The sequence below is a fragment of the Cervus canadensis genome, chromosome 4, assembly GCF_019320065.1.
Source record: "Cervus canadensis isolate Bull #8, Minnesota chromosome 4, ASM1932006v1, whole genome shotgun sequence".
NCBI lineage: Eukaryota > Metazoa > Chordata > Mammalia > Artiodactyla > Cervidae > Cervus > Cervus canadensis.
The window spans coordinates 24,250,879-24,272,541 of record NC_057389.1 but is presented as its reverse complement, the minus strand read 5'-3'; positions in this window follow the sequence as shown (position 1 = coordinate 24,272,541).

Here is a 21,663-nt window from a genome sequence, read left to right as displayed (position 1 = left end):
GCCCATCCATGCATGAAACGTTCCTTTGATTTCTCCAATTTTCTTGAGTATTTCCCATTATAGTATTTCCCATTATATTTCCCATAATATCCCATTATACTATTTCTCAATAGTATTTCCCATTATATTGTTTTCCTCTGTTTCTTTGCATTGTTCACTTAGGAAGGCCTTCCTATCTCTCCTTGCTCTTCTGTGGAACTCATTCATTTGGGTATATCATTCTCTTTATACCTTGTCTTGTACTTCTCTTCTTTCCTCAGCTATTTGTAAATCATCCTGAGACAATCACTTTGCCTTCTTGCATTTCTGTTTCTATGGGATGGTTTTTGTCACTGCCTCCTATACAATGTTATGGACCTTCATCTGTAGTTCTTCAGGCAGTCTGTCTACCAGATCGAGTCCCTTGCATCTGTCCATCACCTCCAGTGTATAATCATAAGGGGTTTGATTTAGGTCAAACCTGAATGGCCTAGTGGTTTTCTATACTTTTTTCAATTTAAGCCTGAATTTTTTAGTAAGGAACCCATGATCTGAGCCACAGTCAACTTTAGGTCTTGTTTTTGCTGACTGTTATCTTTGGCTGCAAATAACATAATCAATCTGGTTTCAGTATTGACTATCTGGCCAGGTCCATGTGTAGAATCATCTCTTATGATGTTGACAATGGGTGTTTGCTATGACCAGCATGTTCTTTTGACAAAACTCTGTTAGCCTTTGCCTTGCTTCATTTTTGTATTCCAACGCCAAACTTGCCTGTTACTCCAGGTATCTTTTGATTTCCTCAGTTCAGTTCAGTTCAGTCTCTCAGTTGTATCCGGCTCTTTGAGACCCCGTGAAATGCAGCACGCCAGGCCTCCCTGTCCATCACCAACTTCCATTGAGTCGATGATGCCATCCAATCATGTCATCTTCTGTCATACCCTTCTCCTCCTGCCTCCAATCTTTTCCAGCATCAGGGTCTTTTCCAATGAGTCAGTTCTTTATTTTATAAAAAAGAAATATTTATTTTATTTAAAAAAAATCATGCAAGCATTCTAAGTAACTCTATTTTTACACCTGAAAAGGAATTAAATTACCAGAGCAATGGTAGGAAGAATATACAGCTCCATGCCCTTGTCTATATTATTGGATTTAAGATAAGGTGTTTCTGTATAATAAATTTAAAGCAAAATATAATTTATTTTGTGTACCACATGATTGATGCAAAGCAGACTTATCCATGGAAATAAAGACAAAGGAAAGGTCTCAGGAATGCAACTGGGAGTCACTTTGAGTCACAATGAATTGGTAAAGAATCTGTAAAAATAAAATTAACCTTCCAGAACCCAAGTAGCCTTAGGATACACCATCTCAGAACATCTTAAATAATACAGTTATTCTGACAGAGTCTTTTAAATAAAGGAAGACTAGATCTTTCCCCATGCATTTAATATAATTCATGACACTTAAAAACATAATTATTTAAGCTTTTCCACAATGTTTTTTTGTTTTTTTTTTCCCCTGTGAATGGATGTAACTGAAATGTCTGTAATCACTCCATCACTCTTCAGAGAGTAGCATCCTTTAAGTTTCAATAGCAATACATCACATAGACCATGGCTTTTCTGTTCATAAGCTTGGTATTAGAGAAGGCATGGAGAAGTTAGTCCTACCAATGAGAGACAAATGTGAAGTCTCTGGAGGGCCCTTTCCTCCAAATTCTGGGTATCTTAGTAAAGAACTGGGACAGCTATCTCATTAAAACTTCTTCAGAGGGAAGAGATAAGTAGGCATCATCACAGTGCACAGTACATAGATCACTCACATATCTTCATATAAGATAAAATATAGCTTGCCAGGTGGCACAGTGATAAAGAATCTGGCTGACAATACAGGAGACTCAAGAAACATGGATTCAATCCCTGGATCAGGAAGATCCTATGGAGTAAGAAATGGCAACCCACTCCAATATTCTTGCCTGAAAAATGCCATGAACAGAGGAGCCTGGTGGGTCACAGTCCATGGGATTGCAAAGAGTCAGACATGACTGAGCAACTGAGCATGCACACATACATAGCATATTTGGAACAATATATAAAGAATAGCAAGGAGAGACAAGAAAATCTTCTCAAGTGAACAATGCAAAGAAATAGAGAAAAACAATAGAATGGGAAAGACTAGAGATCTTGTCAAGAAAATAGATACCAAGGACTATTTCATGCAAATATGGGCACAATAAAGGACTGAAACAGTGTGAACCTAAAAGAAGCAGATGAAATTAAGAAGAGGTGGCAAGAACAGACACAGTGAAAGTCATTCAGTTGTGTCTGACTCTTTGTGACCCCAAGGAGTATACAGTCCATGGAATTCTCCAGGCCAGGATGCTGGAGTGGGTAGCCTTTCCCTTCTGCAGGGGATCTTCCTAACCCAGGGATTGAACCCAGGTCTCCCGCATTGCAGACAGATTCTTTACCAGCTGAGCCACAAGGGAAGAGCACACAAAAGAACTATACAAAAAAGATCTTAATGACCCAGATAACCACGATGGTGTGATCACTCATTAGAGCCAGGCATCCTGGAGTGTGAAGTCAAGTGGGCCTTAGGAAGCATCACTATGAACAAAGCTAGTGGAGGTGATGGAATTCCAGCTGAGTTATTTCAAATACTAAAAGATGATGCTATTAAAGTGCTGCACTCAATATGCCAGCATATATGGAAACTCAGCAGTGGCCACAGGACTGGAAAAGATCCAATCTCAAAGAAGGGCAATGTCAAAGAATGTTAAAGCTACCAAAAATTTGCACTCATTCACATGCTAGCAAAGTGATGCTCAAAATTCTCCAAGCCAGGCTTCAACAGTACATGAACTGAGAACTTTAGTCAAGCTGGATTTAGAAAAAGAAGAGGAACCAGAAATCAAATTGCAAACATCCACTGGATCATAGAAAAACAAGAGAAGTCCAGAAAAGCATCTACTTCTGCTTCATTCATCTACTAGGGTTTCCCTGATAGTTTGGTTGGTAAAGAATCAGCCTGCCATGCAGGAAACCCTGGTTCAATTCCTGAGCCGAGAAGATCCTCTTGAGAAGGGAAAGGCTACCCACTCCAGTATTCTTGGACTTCCTTGTGGCTCAGCTGTTAAAGAATCCACCTGCAGTGTGGGAGACCTGAGTTTAATCCCTGGGTTACAAAGATCTCCTGAAGAAGGGAAAAACTACCCACTCTAGTATTTTGGGCTGGAGAATTCTATGGACTGTATAGTCAATTGGGGTGGCAAAGAGTCTGACAGGACTAAGTAACTTTCACTTTCTCTCTGCTTCATTGACTATGCTAACGCCTATGACTGTGTGGATCAAAACAAACTGTGGAAAACTCTTAAAGAAACGGGAATACCAGATCACCTTACCTGCCTCCTGAGAAACCTGTATTCAAGTCAAAAAGCAACAGTTAGACCCAGACATGGAAATATGGATTGCTTCAAAATTGCAAAAGCGGAATGTAAAGGCTGTATATTGTCACTCTGGTTTATTTAACATATATGCATAGTACATCACGCAAAATGCTGGATTGGATAAAGCACAAGCTGGTATCAAGATTGCCAGGAGAAATATCAATAACCTCAGATATGCAGATGACACCACCCTTATGACGGATAAAACCCTGTTGATAAAAGTGAAAGAGGAGAATGAAAAAGCTAGCCTAAAACTCAACATTCAAAAAACCAAGATCATGGCATCCGTTCCCATCACTTCACGGAAAACAGATGGGGATACAATGGAAACAGAGACTTTGTTTTCTTGGGCTCCAAAGTCACTGCAAAGTCACATGGATTGCAGCCATGACATTAAAAGACCCTTGTTCCTTGGAAGAAAAATTATGACCAACCTAGAAAGCGAATGTGAAGTCACTCAGTTGTGTCCGACTTTTTGTGACCCTAAGGACTATAGCCCACCAGGCTCCTCCGTCCATGGGATTTTCCAGGCAAGAATACTGGAGTGGGTTCCCATTTCCTTCTCCAGGAGATCTTCCCGACCCAGAGATCAAACCTGGGTTTCCCGCATTGTAGACAGACGCTTTACCATCTGAGCCACCAGGGAAGTCATGACCAACCTAGACAGCATGTTAAAAAGCAGACATTACTTTGCTTTCATAGATCCATATAGTCAGAGCTATCGTTTTTCCAGTAGTCATGTATGGATGTGAGAGTTGGACCATAAAGAAGGCTGAACACTGAAGAACTGATGCTTTTGAAAAGTGGTGTTGGAGAAGACTCTTGAGAGTCCTTTGGTCTGCAAGGAGATCAAACTAGTCCTGAATATTCATTGGAAGAACTTTTGCTGAAACTCAAGCTCCGTTACTTTGGCCTCCTGATACAAAGAGCCAAGTTATTAGAAAAGACTCTGATGCTGAGAAAGATTGAAGGCAGGAGGAGAAGGGGACAAAAGAGGATGAGATGGTTGGATGGCATCACTGATTCAATGGACATGAGTGTGAGCAAGTTCCAGGAGATGGTGATGGACAGAGAAACCTGTTATGCTGCAGTCCATGGGGTCACAAAGAATCAGACATGACTGAGTGACTGAATACCAACAAAAACAAATAAGCAGGAAATAATCAGATGAACCTAATCCATCTTAACATTAGCAGGGGGAGAAAAGGATTTGTGTTCCCAGAATCAATATGCGAGTAAGATTCTACTGGATGTTTCCACCATTATGAATAATAAGATTGCAGATATTTTTTAAACCTGTTGCTGTAAACACAAGCCACTCTCACAAAAATAAATAATTTTCAGGAATATTACAGAAAGCTCATATTGAGCAAGGAATCAGTCCTTCAACTCTACTGGCTTCATTATAATATGATAAATGCAACAATATTTTTCATATAGAGTGGGAAGGGTAGGAATAAGTAGTTTATGATGCCAAATAAAGAGGCTACATAATTTCCTAGGTGACTCTCCTAATTATTTACAGGTGACCCTCCTGGTTTTTTATTCTTTCTTGATTAACATTTTAAGATTCAGCTGTATTTCTCTGGATAGGAAATTTTATTGTTTCTACCTTATCTATATAATTAACTAGAGACAAGAATTGAGCAAATAAAAAAGAAAGTGTTTCTTTCACTTTATCTTTCTTTTACCTTTTCTGGAGCCTTATGGAGTGTTTTACATATTCTGCAAAAGAGAAAAATGCAAACTCAAATATAGTCACATTCACTTTAATATCAGTCTGCCTTAATCTTATGAATCTTATGTTCTGAAAGACAGTAAGCACTTGTGATGAACAATCAAAAGATTTGTCTACTTGGACTCTTGAGCTGAGCACAGCAAAGAGAAATGTAGACTGCTTCTATCTTAGCTCATTTTTATTGCCAATAAAGAAGTTATGGGCATCAGAGTACATTTAAAATGCAGTATAAAGTTAAATGTTCCACATGAAATATTTTAATCCAACATTCATATTCTTTACAAGAACAATAAAGAATGTAGCATCAGTTTCATGCAAGGAATTATTTACTTCACAGAAATTTTGTGATAAGCAAGTATAAGTTTCTAGGAATAGTTCATCAAAGAAATGTGCTTTTCAGGTAGTAAAATATGATCTACCAGTGGGCTGGTGAACTTGTTGTTTAGTCACTAAGTCCTATCTTCCTTTTTTGTGATCCCATGGACTGAGTCCACCAGCTTCCTCTGTCCTGGGATTTCCCAGGCAAGAACACTGGAGTGGGTTGCCATTTCCTTCTCCAGGGGACTTTCCAGGAATTGAACCTGTGTCTCCTGCATTGGCAGGCAGATTCTTTACCACAGGCCACCAGACTGGTGAACTGTAAGAATGCTATTAGAATCTATAGTCAATTGATTTCAATTTTTTGTGGAAATCTAAAATTTAATCAGTTCCCAGAGGATAACTTTCCTATAATTCAATAATCAATGGACAAAACATCATAGGTACTGTCCTTTCACATAATATATTCTAAATAAGTGTAAGGGCTGGGAGATCCAACAGAAAGAAGAGGGAAGCTGATGTATCCCTGAATTTCACTTAACTCCTCTGAGAAATAATTCAGGTTACTGATACATAGTGTTAAATCAGATGTCCTGGTAGGTTGAATGGCAATGTCATGATAAAATGTAGCAGATGCCAGAGAATGGGCATGGGGGATTTTGAACTATACTCTTTTCCTTTCCTTATACTTTCCCAGGAAGACCCCTTGGAGGCCCAAGAGCACCAAGGAGTTAAAACAAAACACAGAACAGCAGGCCTAACTCAAAACCCACCTAGGTGCAGTTCAATTATAGTAATAATAATAAGCCAGGCTGAGATGGGATACATACAATAAGAGATGAAGTAAATAAGTATGTCCCTGATAGGTCTTTTCTTATCCCTTTCCTTTTTACTCTGTGGCATAAGTGATTACATAGAGAAGAGCTTTACAGAAATAGGATTGCTTTGAGCAGTGATACAGAGATATTCCTTGAGGGCCAGAATGGCCTGATTATGTGAACCAAACAAGATTTTTCAGCCCAGATGAAATGGCAGACTTTTCTCTGAGGATATCTCCCCCTTTTCTCAGTATGAACATAGACATCAATTCCTCAGGAGAAACACGGGGACATGCGTTTTTATCTGTCAACCAAAGTAAAAAGTTGCCTGGAGAAATATCAGATGACACCACGCTTATGGCAGAAAGCAAAGAAGAACTAAAGAGCCTCTTGATGAAAGTGAAAGAGGAGAGTGAAAAAGTTGGCTTAAAGCTCAACATTCAGAAAACTAAGGTCATGGCATCTGGTACCATCACTTCATGGGAAATAGATGGGTTAACAGTAGAAACAGTGACAGACTTTATTTTGGGGGGCTCCAAAATCACTGCATATGGTGACTGCAGCCATGAAATTGAAAGATGCTGACTCCGTGGAAGAAAAGTTATGACCAACCTAGACAGCATATTAAAAAGCAGAGACATTACTTTGCCAACAAAGGTCCATCTAGTCAAGGCTATGAATTTTCCAGTAGTCATGTATGGATGTGAGAGCTGGACTATAAAGAAAGATGAGCGCTGAACAATTGATGCTTTTGAACTGTGGTGTTGGAGAAGACTCTTGAGAGTCCCTTGGTCCTCAAGGAGATTCAACCAGTCCATCCTAAAGGAAATCAGTCCTGAATATTCACTGGAATGACTGATGTTGAAGCTGAAATTCCAGTACTTTGGCCACCTGATGCGAAGAGCTGACTCATTTGAAAAGACCCTGATCCTGGGAAAGACTGAAGGCAGGAGGAGAAGGAAACAACAGAGGATGAGATGGCTGGATGGCATCACTGACTCAATGGACATGAGTTTGAGTAAACTCTTGGAGTTGGTGATGAACAGGGAGACCTGACATGGTGCAGTGCATGGGGTCTCAAAGAGTTGGACACAACTAAGCAACTGAACTGAACTGAATGGAAAGTAAAAATCATTAAACAAAGCAGATGCTTCTTTTAAAGGAATATGAACCCACACAAAAAATAATGAAATATCAAAGAGTGCAATCACCATTCTAAGAAACGATCCTAAGAAACAAGCTCAAATACCTCTTCTTTTCTGTTGGGTTACTTTTTTCTAAGAAAAAACATTTTTAGAGACTCTTTTGCTGTTTCTCTTTATGGTGATGCACATTTTATAATCTATCTAACCTAGCCTCAAATGACTCTAGGAAGATTTATATGGCACTAATCATGTTGAAATATGAACTTTCTTAAAACACTGAAGTGGATGTAGTAAGTGCATTGGTGCAAAACCACTTATAGAAGAGAATTAAAGGTGAAAGAACAACAACAACAAAATTAACAGCTGTGAATATAAGACCAGGAAGAAGAACAAGTATCTTACACAAAAACGAGCATAGCAGCACTCCAGAAAATGAAATAAAGTAATAAACAAGTACATTGGGTTTTAGTCTTCAATTCCGACCTTAACATAAGAGAAATGAATTGAAATGAAAACAAAGTTTTTCCAGCAATAAAAAGCACAAGTCTGTTCTTATTGATCTGACTCCAGTATTATAAATCACAGCAAAGTGGCAGACTGAATTCAGGGAAAGGGTTATTAATCATGATAATACTTAAAGAACTTAACATTGACTATGATAAAATAAGATAAACTTAATGATGAGAAAGAGGAACACCTTTAGAAAAGCAAAGCAAAGCTTTTTATGCACACACAAGGCTTTAGCTGAGGTTTAAGAGTTCATACAGAGTAGTTTCCTTCAAAGATAAATACCAAGAGATTAAGACTCTCTTTTCTTACATACTGAGATTTTCTTGTACCATAGCATGCATTATTAATTGACACTGATTATAAATTTTGGTAAACAAGAATAATTTATATAAGGAGCATAATTCCAGGAATTGTGCTCACTATTGTTCTCTTAAATGCAATCACAGGTGTATGAAAGCTATTTTTCTTAAAGTAATTGTCTTTCCAGTAGAATGAGTTGAATCGGTTATTGACTTCACTTCTGGAATTCATCAGCTATTTTTTATGAGCTAAAATTTTACTATTTTATGTTCCATAGCATAACCACGAATGTATCTTTACGTTTTGTCACACATAATTTTTCTACATATGCAAAAGAGATGAATCAGGCATTTTGAGTCATTTCTTCCACTTAAAGCATTTCTCTTGACTTTACTTCATGATTAACTGTCACAATATTCTTTGAAATTTTAATGCATACCATAAAATGTAATTGTATATAAAATGCATCCAATGTGATGCTGTTTATAACTTTACATAGAACTCTCTCAGGAAACAACAACATAAAAGGTGAACACTGGAAAAATACTCAAATAATTAAATATTCTTTTAGATGAATATTTGTTCAATTCTTTGCTTCAGGTAGAAGGGTATTGGGGCTTCCCTGGTGGCTCAGACAGTAAACAATCTGCATGCAATGCAGGAGGCCCAGATTCAGTCCCTGGGTCAGAAAGATCCCCTGGAGAAGAGAATGAATACCCACTCCAGCATTCATTCCTGGAGGATTCCATGGACAGAGGAGCCTTGTTGGCTACAGTCCATGGGTCGCAAAGAGTAGGACATGACTGAGCGACTAACACTTTCATACTTTCACTTTTAGAAGGGTCTTATTATTACCTAATACCCTTAAGAAAAAAATGTCTTTGTATATAAATACATTGATATTATTTAATTTATTAATTCAAATTATTAGGATTTATATATTTCTTAAAACATATATATAATTCTGTAATTCCCAAACACAGTACAGAGCCATAAGATCTGGGGAAGAGTTTTCTTAATGTGCTCTACTATTTTGAAGAGAAAAGACATTAGTGATCAAATACATAACCACATTATAAATAAAAATCAATTATCTATATAAATTATCCATGTGAGTTATGAGTATGCTTTAAAATCTCTTTGTTTAAATAGATAATGTTCCAGGCATAATCAATGACAATGTCACTCATAAAATTGTTATTAGTTAATAATTTTATGTTAGAACACAATTAACAATGTCAGATTAATATCAGATTAGTAAATTTTATAAAAAATAATTTGACTATTTTCCTCAGTCCTATTACTAGATACAGAACTGTGATTACCTTCTGAAATATTTACAGGTGTTCTTACAATAATAGCCTCTTAGATTATCTCTCTGCTTTTATGCCTTCCCAACCCATCACAATGCAGGAGACCCCAGCTTGATTCCTGAGTCAGGAAGATCCAGCTGAAGAAGGGATAGACTACCCACTCCAGTATTCTTGGGCTTCCTTGTGGCTCAGCTGGTAAAGAATCTGCCTGCAATGCAGGAGACCTAGATTCGATCCCTGGGTTGGGAAGATCACCTGGAGAAGGGAAAGGCTACCCACTCCAGTATTCTGGCCTGGGGAATTCCAAGGACTGCATAGTCCATGGGGTCGCAAACAGTCAGACACGACTGAGTCACTTTCATTCACAACCCCGTGCATCCTTTCCAGTGTCAATATATTCTCCCTCCAAAAAAGTTTTACCTTATCCATTCCATACTTGAAACCTTTTTACACTACAAGACATCTTTTATCTTGTGATCATTTCTTCATGTGGCTATCCACTGGCTTTGATACTATTATCAGCATTACTCTTTTCATCACTACCAAATTACTTTTATTCCTTAAGATCGAAAAGATACACATCTATTTGAGCTTTTTCTTGTTTCTTGAGGTAGGATTGCATTCCTATAAACTTCACTCTTAGAACTAATTCTGCTGCATCCCATACATTTTGGGTCACTGTTTTCGTTGTCATTAGTTTCTAGGTATTTATTTTTATTTCCACTCTGATTTCTTCAGTGATTTCTTGGTTATATAGTAGCATATTGTTTAGCCTCCATGTATTTGTTTGTTTCACAGTTTGTTTTTTTTTTTTTTTTTTTTGTACTTAATTTCTAACCTCATAGTACTGTGGTTGGGAAACAATGCTTGATACAATTTCAAATTTCTCAAATTTCTTAAATTTCTTAAATTACAGAGGCTTGCTTTGTGACTCAATATGTGATCACCTGAAAAATGTTTCATGTGCACTTGCGAAGAAAGTGCATTCTGCTGCTTTTGGATGGAATGTCCTATAAATATCAATTAGGTCCACTGGTCTAACGTGTCATTTAAAGCTTGTGTTTCCTTATTAACTTTCTGTCTTGATGATCTGTCCATTAGTGTAAGTGGGGGTGTTAAAATACTCCACTATCATTTCCAATTTGTAACTTCCCTTAAAATCTCCATTGTCCTATCACTGCAAAATTAATGAACTGTTCATTTTGTGTTTCTGTAGTACCTTATACATATTATACATATGAATTAAGTCATTTATTACTAGTTATTATTAGTTATATTACTATTAGTTATATAACTATTATTAGTTATATTACTAGTTATGAATTACTAGTTATTCAGATATTTATTTCTCAGATTTTATAAAACAGTAAATGTGATGGCCTTATTTGATTAATAGTTTTACCAGTAATATAGAGCACACTGTCTCTACAAAACTAGTGCTTAATGAATGTTGAAACAGGAAATGTTACTGAATATTATTTACCATAGCAGTGGTACCTATTTAATCACTATCCCTATCCATACAGACATAAATCTACTTTTCTTCCTCCCTTGCCCACATCATAACCAAAAGTGGTTATGAACTATGATTCAAATTTTTCTTTCATTACCAGGTGTTTACAAATTAGTGAATGAATTTTTGAAATTATTTAAATGTTTATTAGGTAGAATTCAAAATCTTGCTAAGAAAATAGTTATATATTAATTTCTAGTTTTTGAACAATGTTATTCACATTGCTTGTAAAGCTCAACAAATAGATAAGATGGTTTATTTTATTCTATATAATTTAAATATGGACATATCCATTAATAGCAGTTTAAAGTATTTGTGAAGCAGACACATTTTTACAAAACCACTCAAGGAGTAGAAACCTTAGCTAGCATACTGAAAAAACATTTTGAAGTCAAAGAACTTCAACTAATATAGTATCAGTTGTATTAGTTTCTGTCTCTTTCTGGAAATACACATTAGATAGATACATTTTACTCAAAATCAAGTTGCTATCTGAGTGGTGGTTTATCATGAGCTTAAGGCTTTCTTCCTGATATTATTAGAAATATGTTTATTCCACTAGTAATCTCTTTGTTAAATGAATCTGAGAATCTAGGAAATTAATCATATATTATCAGAATGCAGTACTCATAAACATAAATAATATGAATACTAGTCACTGTATCTTCCTGCCCAGGGATCAAAACCAGGTCTCCTGCGTTACAAGTGGATTCTTTACTGTCTGAGCCACCAGGGGAGTCCTACTGTATCCTTAGGTATTATCAAAATTAAGTACTCATAAACACTAAGATTAGTATGTCCTGCATCTTTGAGTTTATTCCTTAAAACAAGAATAAAATATCTGTCTAAAACACAATTTTGGAAAACATTAGCTAAGTTATTAGTAGACTATAAATATGTAAGCTTCTAAGATATGAAGCTTCAGCAATTCATATAACTTAGAAAGGATAACACTATATCTGTTTCAAATAGGTTCAAGGACGATAAAGTGTTCTTGTTAAGTGTTCATAAAAATATAAAAGGAATAAAAGAAATTAGTAAAGAAGAGTCTAAAAGATCAAATGCATTTTATAAAATGTTAGAATACATCTACAAATATATGAGTAGACAAGCTATATATTCATAATCTATAAAATGGTTCAGTTCAGTTCAGTTCAGTCACTCAGTCGAATCCAATTCTTTGCAACCCCATGGACTGCAGCACGCCAGGCCTCCTTGTCCTTCACCAACTCCAAGAGTTTACTCAAACTCATGTCCATTGAGTCAGTGATGCCATCTAACCATCTCATCCTCTGCGGCCCCCTTCTCCTCCTGCCTTCAGTCTTTCTCAGCATCAGGGTCTCCTCTAATGAGTTCAGCTCTTCCCAATCAGATGGCCAAAGTATTGGAGTTTCAGCTTCAACATCAGTCCTTCCAATGAATATTCAGGACTGATTTCCTTTAGGATGGACAGGTTGGATCTCCTTGAGATCCAAGGGACTCTCAAGAGTCTTCTCCAACACCACAGTTCAAAAGCATCAATTGTTCAGTGCTCAGCTTTCTTTATAGTCCAACTCTCACATCCATACATGATAAAACTTGTATGGATGTGAGAGTTGACTATAAAACTAGACGGACCTTTGTTGGCAAAGTAATGTCTCTGCTTTTTAATATGCTATATGTTAAAATTTCAATTTCTTTTAATTACAATGCAGTAGCATAACAATATACACATACAATCACATATATGATGTTTGTAAAGTGAACAGAATAATGTGACTGTATCACATAGTTCACATAAGTTAAGGCATTTATTTTGTAAATTTAAGTGGCAAATAAGATGTTTGTTTAAGACCTCCCCACACACATATTTAAAAGTAAACATTTAGATACTTGTAACAGAAAATTTTTTTTCTTTTCTAAATCTTCTTATAATTAACTCTATTTTCTATATCACTTTACAAATGAATACAGACTCTTTCAATAATCATAAGAATATCACAGTTAAGAAAAAAAATAGTTTTATATCCTTTATATCCTTTGTCTTTGCTTTCAAGAGCACATCCCCAGCACTGATACAGCATAATTTCTGTGAGGGGAAAACAAATCTTAAATTTTCAAATGATGTTAGAACTGCTTTTTCCCCTCAATTAACTTGAAATGCATTTAAATACATTTCCTTATACCAATAATTAGACATTACTATTGTCAAGGCTACTTCTACATGAAGTAACATAGCATAATGAGTAATGTTGAAAATAAAGTTATAATAATTTGGAGTTAATTGAGGTTTGTTTTCTAACCAACTTCTGTCAACCCTTTTAAAATTAACAGAATTCTTCTGATAAGCAAGAAACAAAAAGCCTTTCTCACTAAAACAAAAGTCTGTCCTGAAGCTGACACTCCTGGTAGAGCAATAATTAGACCTATGTCAGTTCAGTTCAGTCTCCCAGTCGTGTCCGACTCTTTGCAACCACATGGACTGTAGCACACCAGTCTTCCCTGTCCATCACCAAATCTCCAAGCTTGCTCAAACTCATGTCCAGCAAGTCTGTGATGCCAACCAACCATCTCATCCTCTGTCGTCCCCATCACCTCCTGCCTTCAATCCTTCCCAGCATCAGGGTGTTTTTCAATGAGTCAGTTCTTCGTATCAGGTGGCCAAAATACTGGAATTTCAGCTTCAGCATCAGTCCCTCCAATAAATATTCAGGACTGACTTCCTTTAGGATTAACTGGTTTGATCTCCTTGTAGTCCAAGGGACTCTCAAGAGCCACCAGGGAATCCCATATTTAATTATAATCAGATATAAAACTGATGACCTTTGGTGTATTTGTTGATGTCCTCAGAGAATAGAATCTTTAACAAAAATGGATGCTATTTCTGACCGTGATGATCAAAGTCATGTAAATCTTAAAATATAGCAAATATTTTTAAAGATAATTGTAAATATTTCCAAGTACCTGTTAAATAATACTCAGTTCTCAAGCATATGGATAACTTTCACCAAATCTTAATCAACTGTAATGGGGAAAAATCCTTTTTTTGTTAAAGCAATTAAAGAAAAACATTATTTACAGAAGCTGATAGTTATTAATCAGGTAACTGAGATAACCTGCAATAATTGAAAGATAAATTGGTATTTATATTTTATTTTTATTATATTTGTATTATAAGAAGTCCATGCTTCATTTAGTTTGTACATACAATCAGCTGAAGGCAACCGGAGTACAGCACATATTTTTGTATTTACATATAATTACAAATGTAATGTAATTTACTTATGGTCTTCCCTGATAGGTCAGTTGGTAAAGAATCCACCTGCAATGCAGGAGACTCCAGTTCAATTCCTGGGAAGGTAAGATCTGCTGGAGAAGGGATAGGCTACCCACTTGAATATTCTTGAGCTTCCCTTATGGCTCAGCTGGTAAAGAATCCGCCTTCAATGTGAGAGACCTGCGTTAGATACCTGGGTTGGGAAGATCCCCTGGAGAAGGGAAAGGCTACCCACTCCAGTACTCTGGCCTGGAGAATTCCATGGAGTGTATAGTCCATGGGGTCACAAAGAGTCAGACATGACTGAACAACTTTTACTTCACATAATAAATCACATTTTAGTGTTCATTAATTCAGTAATTTTGATGACTTCATTATGAGACTAAATAACTATTCTATACCAAAATGTTTTCATTTTATATCTAGTAAAAGTAACTTATGGATTCACTTTTCCACTATACCTTTCATCGGTAGTATTACATGAAAACTCCGAATACTCGATTATATTTAAGCATATGGGGTATCTTGTCTGACAAAATACATCATTTTATTTTGGAATTCCCTTACCATTCCAGGACTATTCAAGGTGATATACTTGACTACTCAAGGGACAGACAACATGGACATTCAGATAACATGAAAAGTCCTTTAAAAGTCACCGTGTTATTTTTTTTTTTTTTTTTTACTTTCCAAAGAAATCACTTCCTTATTAAAAGGAAGCATCATTCTAGACTTAAAATGGGAGAATGAAAACAGAAGGATGGGGTATAAAGAATCTGTAAAGACATGAGAAAAACCACTGAAAAGCTGTGTTTCATGTTTAACAATGCAAGAAAAAGGTATCAGAGCACGTGACCAGTGTGACATGCATACTAGAATGCATGGTTCTAGTGATGCACTCCACTGTGTAAATCTCGATTTTCACTTTATTCTGCAATTTTGATCTTCTGAGGATTGTTTTCAGAAATACAGCTACACATTACAAAAATCTCCTGTTAAGGTGCAGAAATAAATATTTCAACGTTGGAATAATACTATTTACATTTTACAGTTAGGGTAAAATGTGATGAAAAGTCCCTTTCACAGTAAAATACATATCTGCTACATATGGCTGATTCATGTTGAGGTTCGACAGAAAACAAAAAAATTCTGTAAAGCAGTTATCCTTCAATAAAAAGTTAATTAGTTAAAAAATAAAAGTTGCATACAATAATCTTCAGGATTTTTAAGCTTTCTATACGTTATTCTAAAGATAAATGCAATTGAGAAATATATTAAAAAGACTTCCCTGGTGGTATGGTGGCTACGAATTTGCCTGTCAGTGTAGGTGACAAGGGTTTGATCCCTTGTCTGGGAAGATTCCACATGCTGTGGAGCAACTAAGCCCTTGTGCCACAACTGCTGAGCCTGTGCTCCTCAGCCCACGAGCCGCAACTACTGAAACCTGTGCTGCAACTACTGAAGGCCACGCACATAGAGCTTGTGCCCTGTAATAAAAGAGGCCACCCCAATAAGAAGCCTGTGCACTGCAACTAGACAGTGGACCCCCCTCTCTGCAACTCCAGAAAGCCCACACACAGCAATGAAGAATCAATACAAACAAAAATAAAATAAATACTTTTAAAAAATAATTAAAAACAGAAAACCCATTTTTTCACTAAGAAAAACTGAATTTTCTAATATATATGTTGGACTTCCCTTGTGGTTCAGCTGGTAAAGAATCTGCCTGTAATGCGGGAGACCTGGGTTCAATCCCTGGTTTGGGAAGATCCCCTGGAGAAGGATTACTCACTCCAGTATTCTGGCCTAGAGAATTCCATGGAGTGTATAGTCCATGGGGTTACAAAGAGTCAGACACAACTGAACATCTTTCACTTCACTTCAATATATATATATTATTTCCTTTTTTGCAACTATAAACTTGTGTTTAAAAAAAATCACTATTCCAGCAAAGTTTAAACATATGTCCTTAACATAAAAATAGAAATTAAGAGAACAGCTTTTAAAGGGCAAATTTATATTTGATACTCAACAAATAGAAATTAAGAAATATTATACTAAGATTTACTTCTAAAGTTAACAGCAAATTGATGTTATCTTTACTTGTCAGGAAAATAAACAAGTAATTTAAAAGTTAGTCTGCTTAATAATTGGTATGATATGCAAAAAGATATATTACTTGTGAAAAATATAATAAAAGATAATATATGTTTAACATTTATTCTATTCCAAATGATTATACTATGATTCTTTTTTAATTAATACATGGAGTGTTATGGAATAACTAGCCCAAGGTGCCCAGGAGTAAGTAAAGCTAAGATGTGTAATTCTAGGCAGTCTGGCTCAGATTTCATGTCCACAAACACTGGGCTAAATGTTTTAGTAACCGCAGGACTTTTATAACAAGAAGCATGGTTTTTACGAAGACAATCTCAATGGTGAACACTTGCAGAGGTTGTTAAACTGTTCTTTATATTAAGTTAAATTTTCTGTTTGTGAACATAAAATATACTTTAAACAGCTTTTATTCTCTTAGCCTTTTCCATTTCTTTCTCATCAAAACCCCTTTACATTTTATAAAGTTGCCTGCCACACTTAGCTAAATGTAATGTTGGTGTGTTTGACATTTGGGTTTACATATACAGAACTGAGTTTATTCTGTCAAACTCACCAGGTAAAGAGACTGTCTATGAATTCATCTTATGGAACGAAGGCTATGTTCCTACTATTTGCATTTGTATGAGAAAAAGTTAATTGGTTTCAACATTTAGTTAGAATTACTAGAAAGCCAAGTAAAATTTCAGATTCAGAAAATGAAGATAAATCAAACGATGTGATATGTTGAATGTCTTAAACTTCATTTAGAATAACCTATTTCTAACATGTCTGAATGACAATAAACAGCATGTAAAAGATAAAAGTTGATAAAAGATGGGAAAGAAGGCTGAGTAAAAGATTAACATATATTTGAACAGAGAATATTTAGACCTGGTAAATTTTATTACCACCAAATTGACTCTATAAATAAATGCTAAAAAGAGTTTTGCATTCATAATTTACTCAAAAACACATACTCATGGCAATAACAGAAACCATACATTAAATATAAAAGAAAATATGAGGCATCTTTTGAAAGTTTTTCTTTTCCTTTTAAAGATTAATTTCTAATGGAGTAATATACACTTGAGACATGGAACCCAATATGTGCCAGAAACTGTTTTAAATAATTTGAATATCATCTGTTTTAATCCTTGAAATTAAAAGTAGGTTGATGACCAGAATGGTGAGGCTGAGACTTTAGGTAATTTTCCCATGAAGAATTCAATTAATAGTAGTTACAGCCAGAATTTAGGCTCAGTTTTATCTGATTTATAACCTCAAGCTTTTCCTATCACTCTATGATATTTCTTGAATATCAGACTTAATAATGCCAGAATATTTCAATTAAAAGAAGACATATATTATAATTACAAAGGAGTTTACAGCATTAATTCTGAAATCAAGAGCCTCTCTCTGTTTATTTCAGGAAGTAAAACATCGCTTCTGTAATTCAAATTAATTGTAATTCATAATCATGATGCTCTAAATGTCAAACAACTTTGCAGAGAGGGAAAAACTAAGATAATTTTTTTAAAAAGGAAAATATAGCATTTTACAACTTCTAAAACAGTAAGAACCATTTTCCTTTCAAAACCAAATATGATTTTAAATTCAGACACTAGAGAAGTTTCACTGCATCAATCTATATATGTCCCTTTGTGTGTGTATACATGTACATATGTGTATATATATACACACACACAAAGTATATTAAATTATTTTCTGTCAGTGTGAATTTGCTTTTGATCTATTAATACACCAAAAACCAACTTGGTTGTACATTTCGAAAGACCAAAGAAAAAGTTTTATCACAAAATTATTTAATTGAAACAATAAATACTATTATGGTTAAAAAAAAATTGACTAATATATGAAATATGTCTCTGTCAAATAGTTAACCAGGAATCTCTCCTTTTGGGCTGTTTCACTTGATTAACAAATTAATACATGATACTTTAACCCTGTAAGAATTTCCAGTTTATATTCACTATTTATACTTTCATAAGTGATGGCTGAAAGAATATGTTAATTTTCTTTTTCAAATATTCTATCTGAACAAATAACTAAATGGTTGAAAAACTGCTTAGAGAATATAAGGTCTCTGATTATAAAAGTCTCAAATGATGTATTATAATTTTTTTTCTAATGAAATGGGGAACTGTGTAAAAGTAATGAAATGTGACTTCCCACTCTATAGAGACTAGTTTAAATGAATGGAGCTTGTAGAGTTCTTGTGTTTTTTACAGACTGAGGCATTTCAAATACACTGTCATAATTGCACTATATAATCCTCAGCTAGCTGAATGAGGGCCAGGCTAACTAATTTGATATGAAATCTTTGCTCGTGACAGTTGCTGAAGGAACTCAACAGGTTCTTCACAATGTACTTTGGCTTCATTAATTGTAAACCTGTTTTTGATTTTGCAGTCCGTGACAGTCTCCAGTCTCCAGAGGATCACTGAAATGACAAACTTCCTTGATCAGCTCATCTGAATGTTACAGCTGCTTTTCAGGGAAAGGGAAAGCCATGAATCCATCAGTCAAAGGGAAATATGCTAATCCCTATTGTTTTGTGTCTATTGACACAGAAGTGAAAAACTAAAATGTTCTATCACTAAATCATGTCCTGTGAAATATTTTCTTAAAATATATGCAGTTAAAATCCATATGAAAACTGCGCTAATCTATAACTGATACAAAATGAGAAAACACGTTTTAATGAGACAAAATCTAATAAATGAATGAAAGTGAAAGTGTTAGTCACTCAGTTGTGTCTCTTAGAGACCCCATGGACTGTAGCCCACCAGGTTCTTCTGCCATAGAATTTTCCAGGCAAGAATGATGGAGTGGGGAGCCATTCACTTTCCCAGGGGATCTTCCTGACCCAGGGATTGAACCTGGGTCTCCTGCATTACAAGCAGATTCTTTACCATCTGAGCCACTGGGGAATGTGTACTGATTTAAAAATAATACTCTGTATTTCATTTGCAAAAATATTTTTGGAAATGCATGTCTTTTAATCTCACTTCCAATATATCTTACAGACATTTAAGAAAGAGGTTAGGTTAAGATTTTCAATTTGGGGTATTAATGTCTGAAGATATGTCTCAGTAGATACTTCAAAGTTTGGTTGTTATTCAGTCACTCAGTCCTGTCCAACTCTTTGTAATCTCATGGACTGCAGTACATCACATTCCCCTGTCCTTGACTATCTCCCGGAGTTTGCTCAAACTCATGTCCATTGAGTCAATGATGAGCTCCAACCATCTCATCCTCTATAGCACCTTTCTCTTCCTGCCCTCAATCTTTCCCAGCATTGGGATCTTTTGCAATGAGTCAGCTCTTTGCATCAGGTGGCCAAAATATTGGAGCTTCACCTTCAGCATCAGTCCTTCCAATGAATATTCAGGGTTGATATCCTTTAGGATTGACTGGTTTGATCTCTTTGTTGTCCAAGGGACTCTCAAGAGTCTTCTCCAGCACGATTTGAAAGTATCAGTTCTTCAGCATTCAGCCTTCTTTATGGTCCAATTCTCACATCCATACATGACTACTAGAAAAAACATGGTTTTGACTACATGGACTATTGTCAGCAAAGTAATGTCTCTGCTTTTTAATATGCTGCTTAGGGTTCTCATAGGTTTTCTTCCAAGGAGCAAGTGTCTTTTAATTTCATGGCTGCAGTCACTGTCTACACTGATTTTGGAGCACAAGAAAATAAAAGTCTGTCACTGTTTCCATTTTTCCCCATCGATTTGCCATGAAGTGATGGGGCCGGATGTCATGATCTTAGCTTTCTGAATGTTGAGTTTTAAGTCAGCTTTTTCATTCTCCTCTTTCACCTTCATCAGGAGGTTCTTTAGTTCTCCTTCGCTTTCTACCATTAGGATGGTATAATCTGCATACCTGGGAATACCAGACCACCTTACCTGCCTCCTGAGAATACCTGTATTCAGGTCAAGAAGCAACAGTTAGAACCAGACATGGAAATATGGACTGGTTCCAAATTGGGGGAGGGGAACATCAAGGATGTATATTGTCACCCTGCTTATTTAATTTATATGCAGAGTACAACATGTGAAATGCTGGGCTGGATGAAACTCACGCTAGAATCAAGATTGCTGGGAGAAATATCAATAACCTTAGTCTGTCCATATGACTTTACTTAGCATGATAATCTATAGGTCCATCCATGTTGTTACAAATGGCTTTATTTCCTTCTTTTTTATTGCTGAGTAATATTCATATACATATACTTTGTGGTATGTATATAATTTATATTATGTACAAATTATATACCACACACACACACACACACACCCCACATATTCTTAATCCCTGATAATATGGACAGTTTCTCAAAGCAAATTTGGAAAACTCAGCAGTGGCAACAGGACTGGAGAGTCAGTTTTCATTCCATCCCAAAGAAGGGCAATGCCATGGAATGTTCAAACTATTGCAAAATTGCACTCATTTCACATGCTAGCAAGGTAATGCTCAAAATCCTTCAAGTTAGGCTTCAACAGTACATGAACTGAGAACTTCTGGATGTACAAGCTAGGCTTAGAAAAGGCAGAGAAACCAGAGATCAAAATGCCAACATCTGTTGGATCACAGAAATAGCAAGGGAATTTCAGAAAAGAAAAAAAAAAGATCTACTTCTGCTTTATTGACTACACCAATGCCTTTGATGGTGTGGATCATAACAAACTGTGGAAAATTATTAAAGAGATGAGAATACCAGACCACCTTACCTGCCTCCTGAGAGATCTGTATGCAGGTCAAGAAGCAACAGTTAGAACTGGACATGGAACAACAGGCTGGTTCCAAATTGGGAAAGGAGTACGCCAAGGCTGTATATCATCACGCTGTTATTTAACTTATATGCAGAGTACATCATACGAAATGCCAGGCTGGATGAAGCACAGGCTGGAATAAAGTTTGCCTGGAGAAGTATCAACAACCTCAGATATGCAGATTATACCACTCTAATGAAATAAAGTGAATAGGAACTAAAGAGCTTCTTGATGAAGGTGAAATAAGAGAAAGGAAAAGCTGGCTTAAAGCTCAACATTCAAAAAAACTAAGATCATGACACCTTGGTCTCATCACTTCATGGCAAATAGATGGGGAAAAAGTGGAAACAGTGGCAGATTTTATTTTGGGGGGCTCCAAAATCACTGTCAACAGTGACTACAGCCATGTAATTAAGAGACATTTGC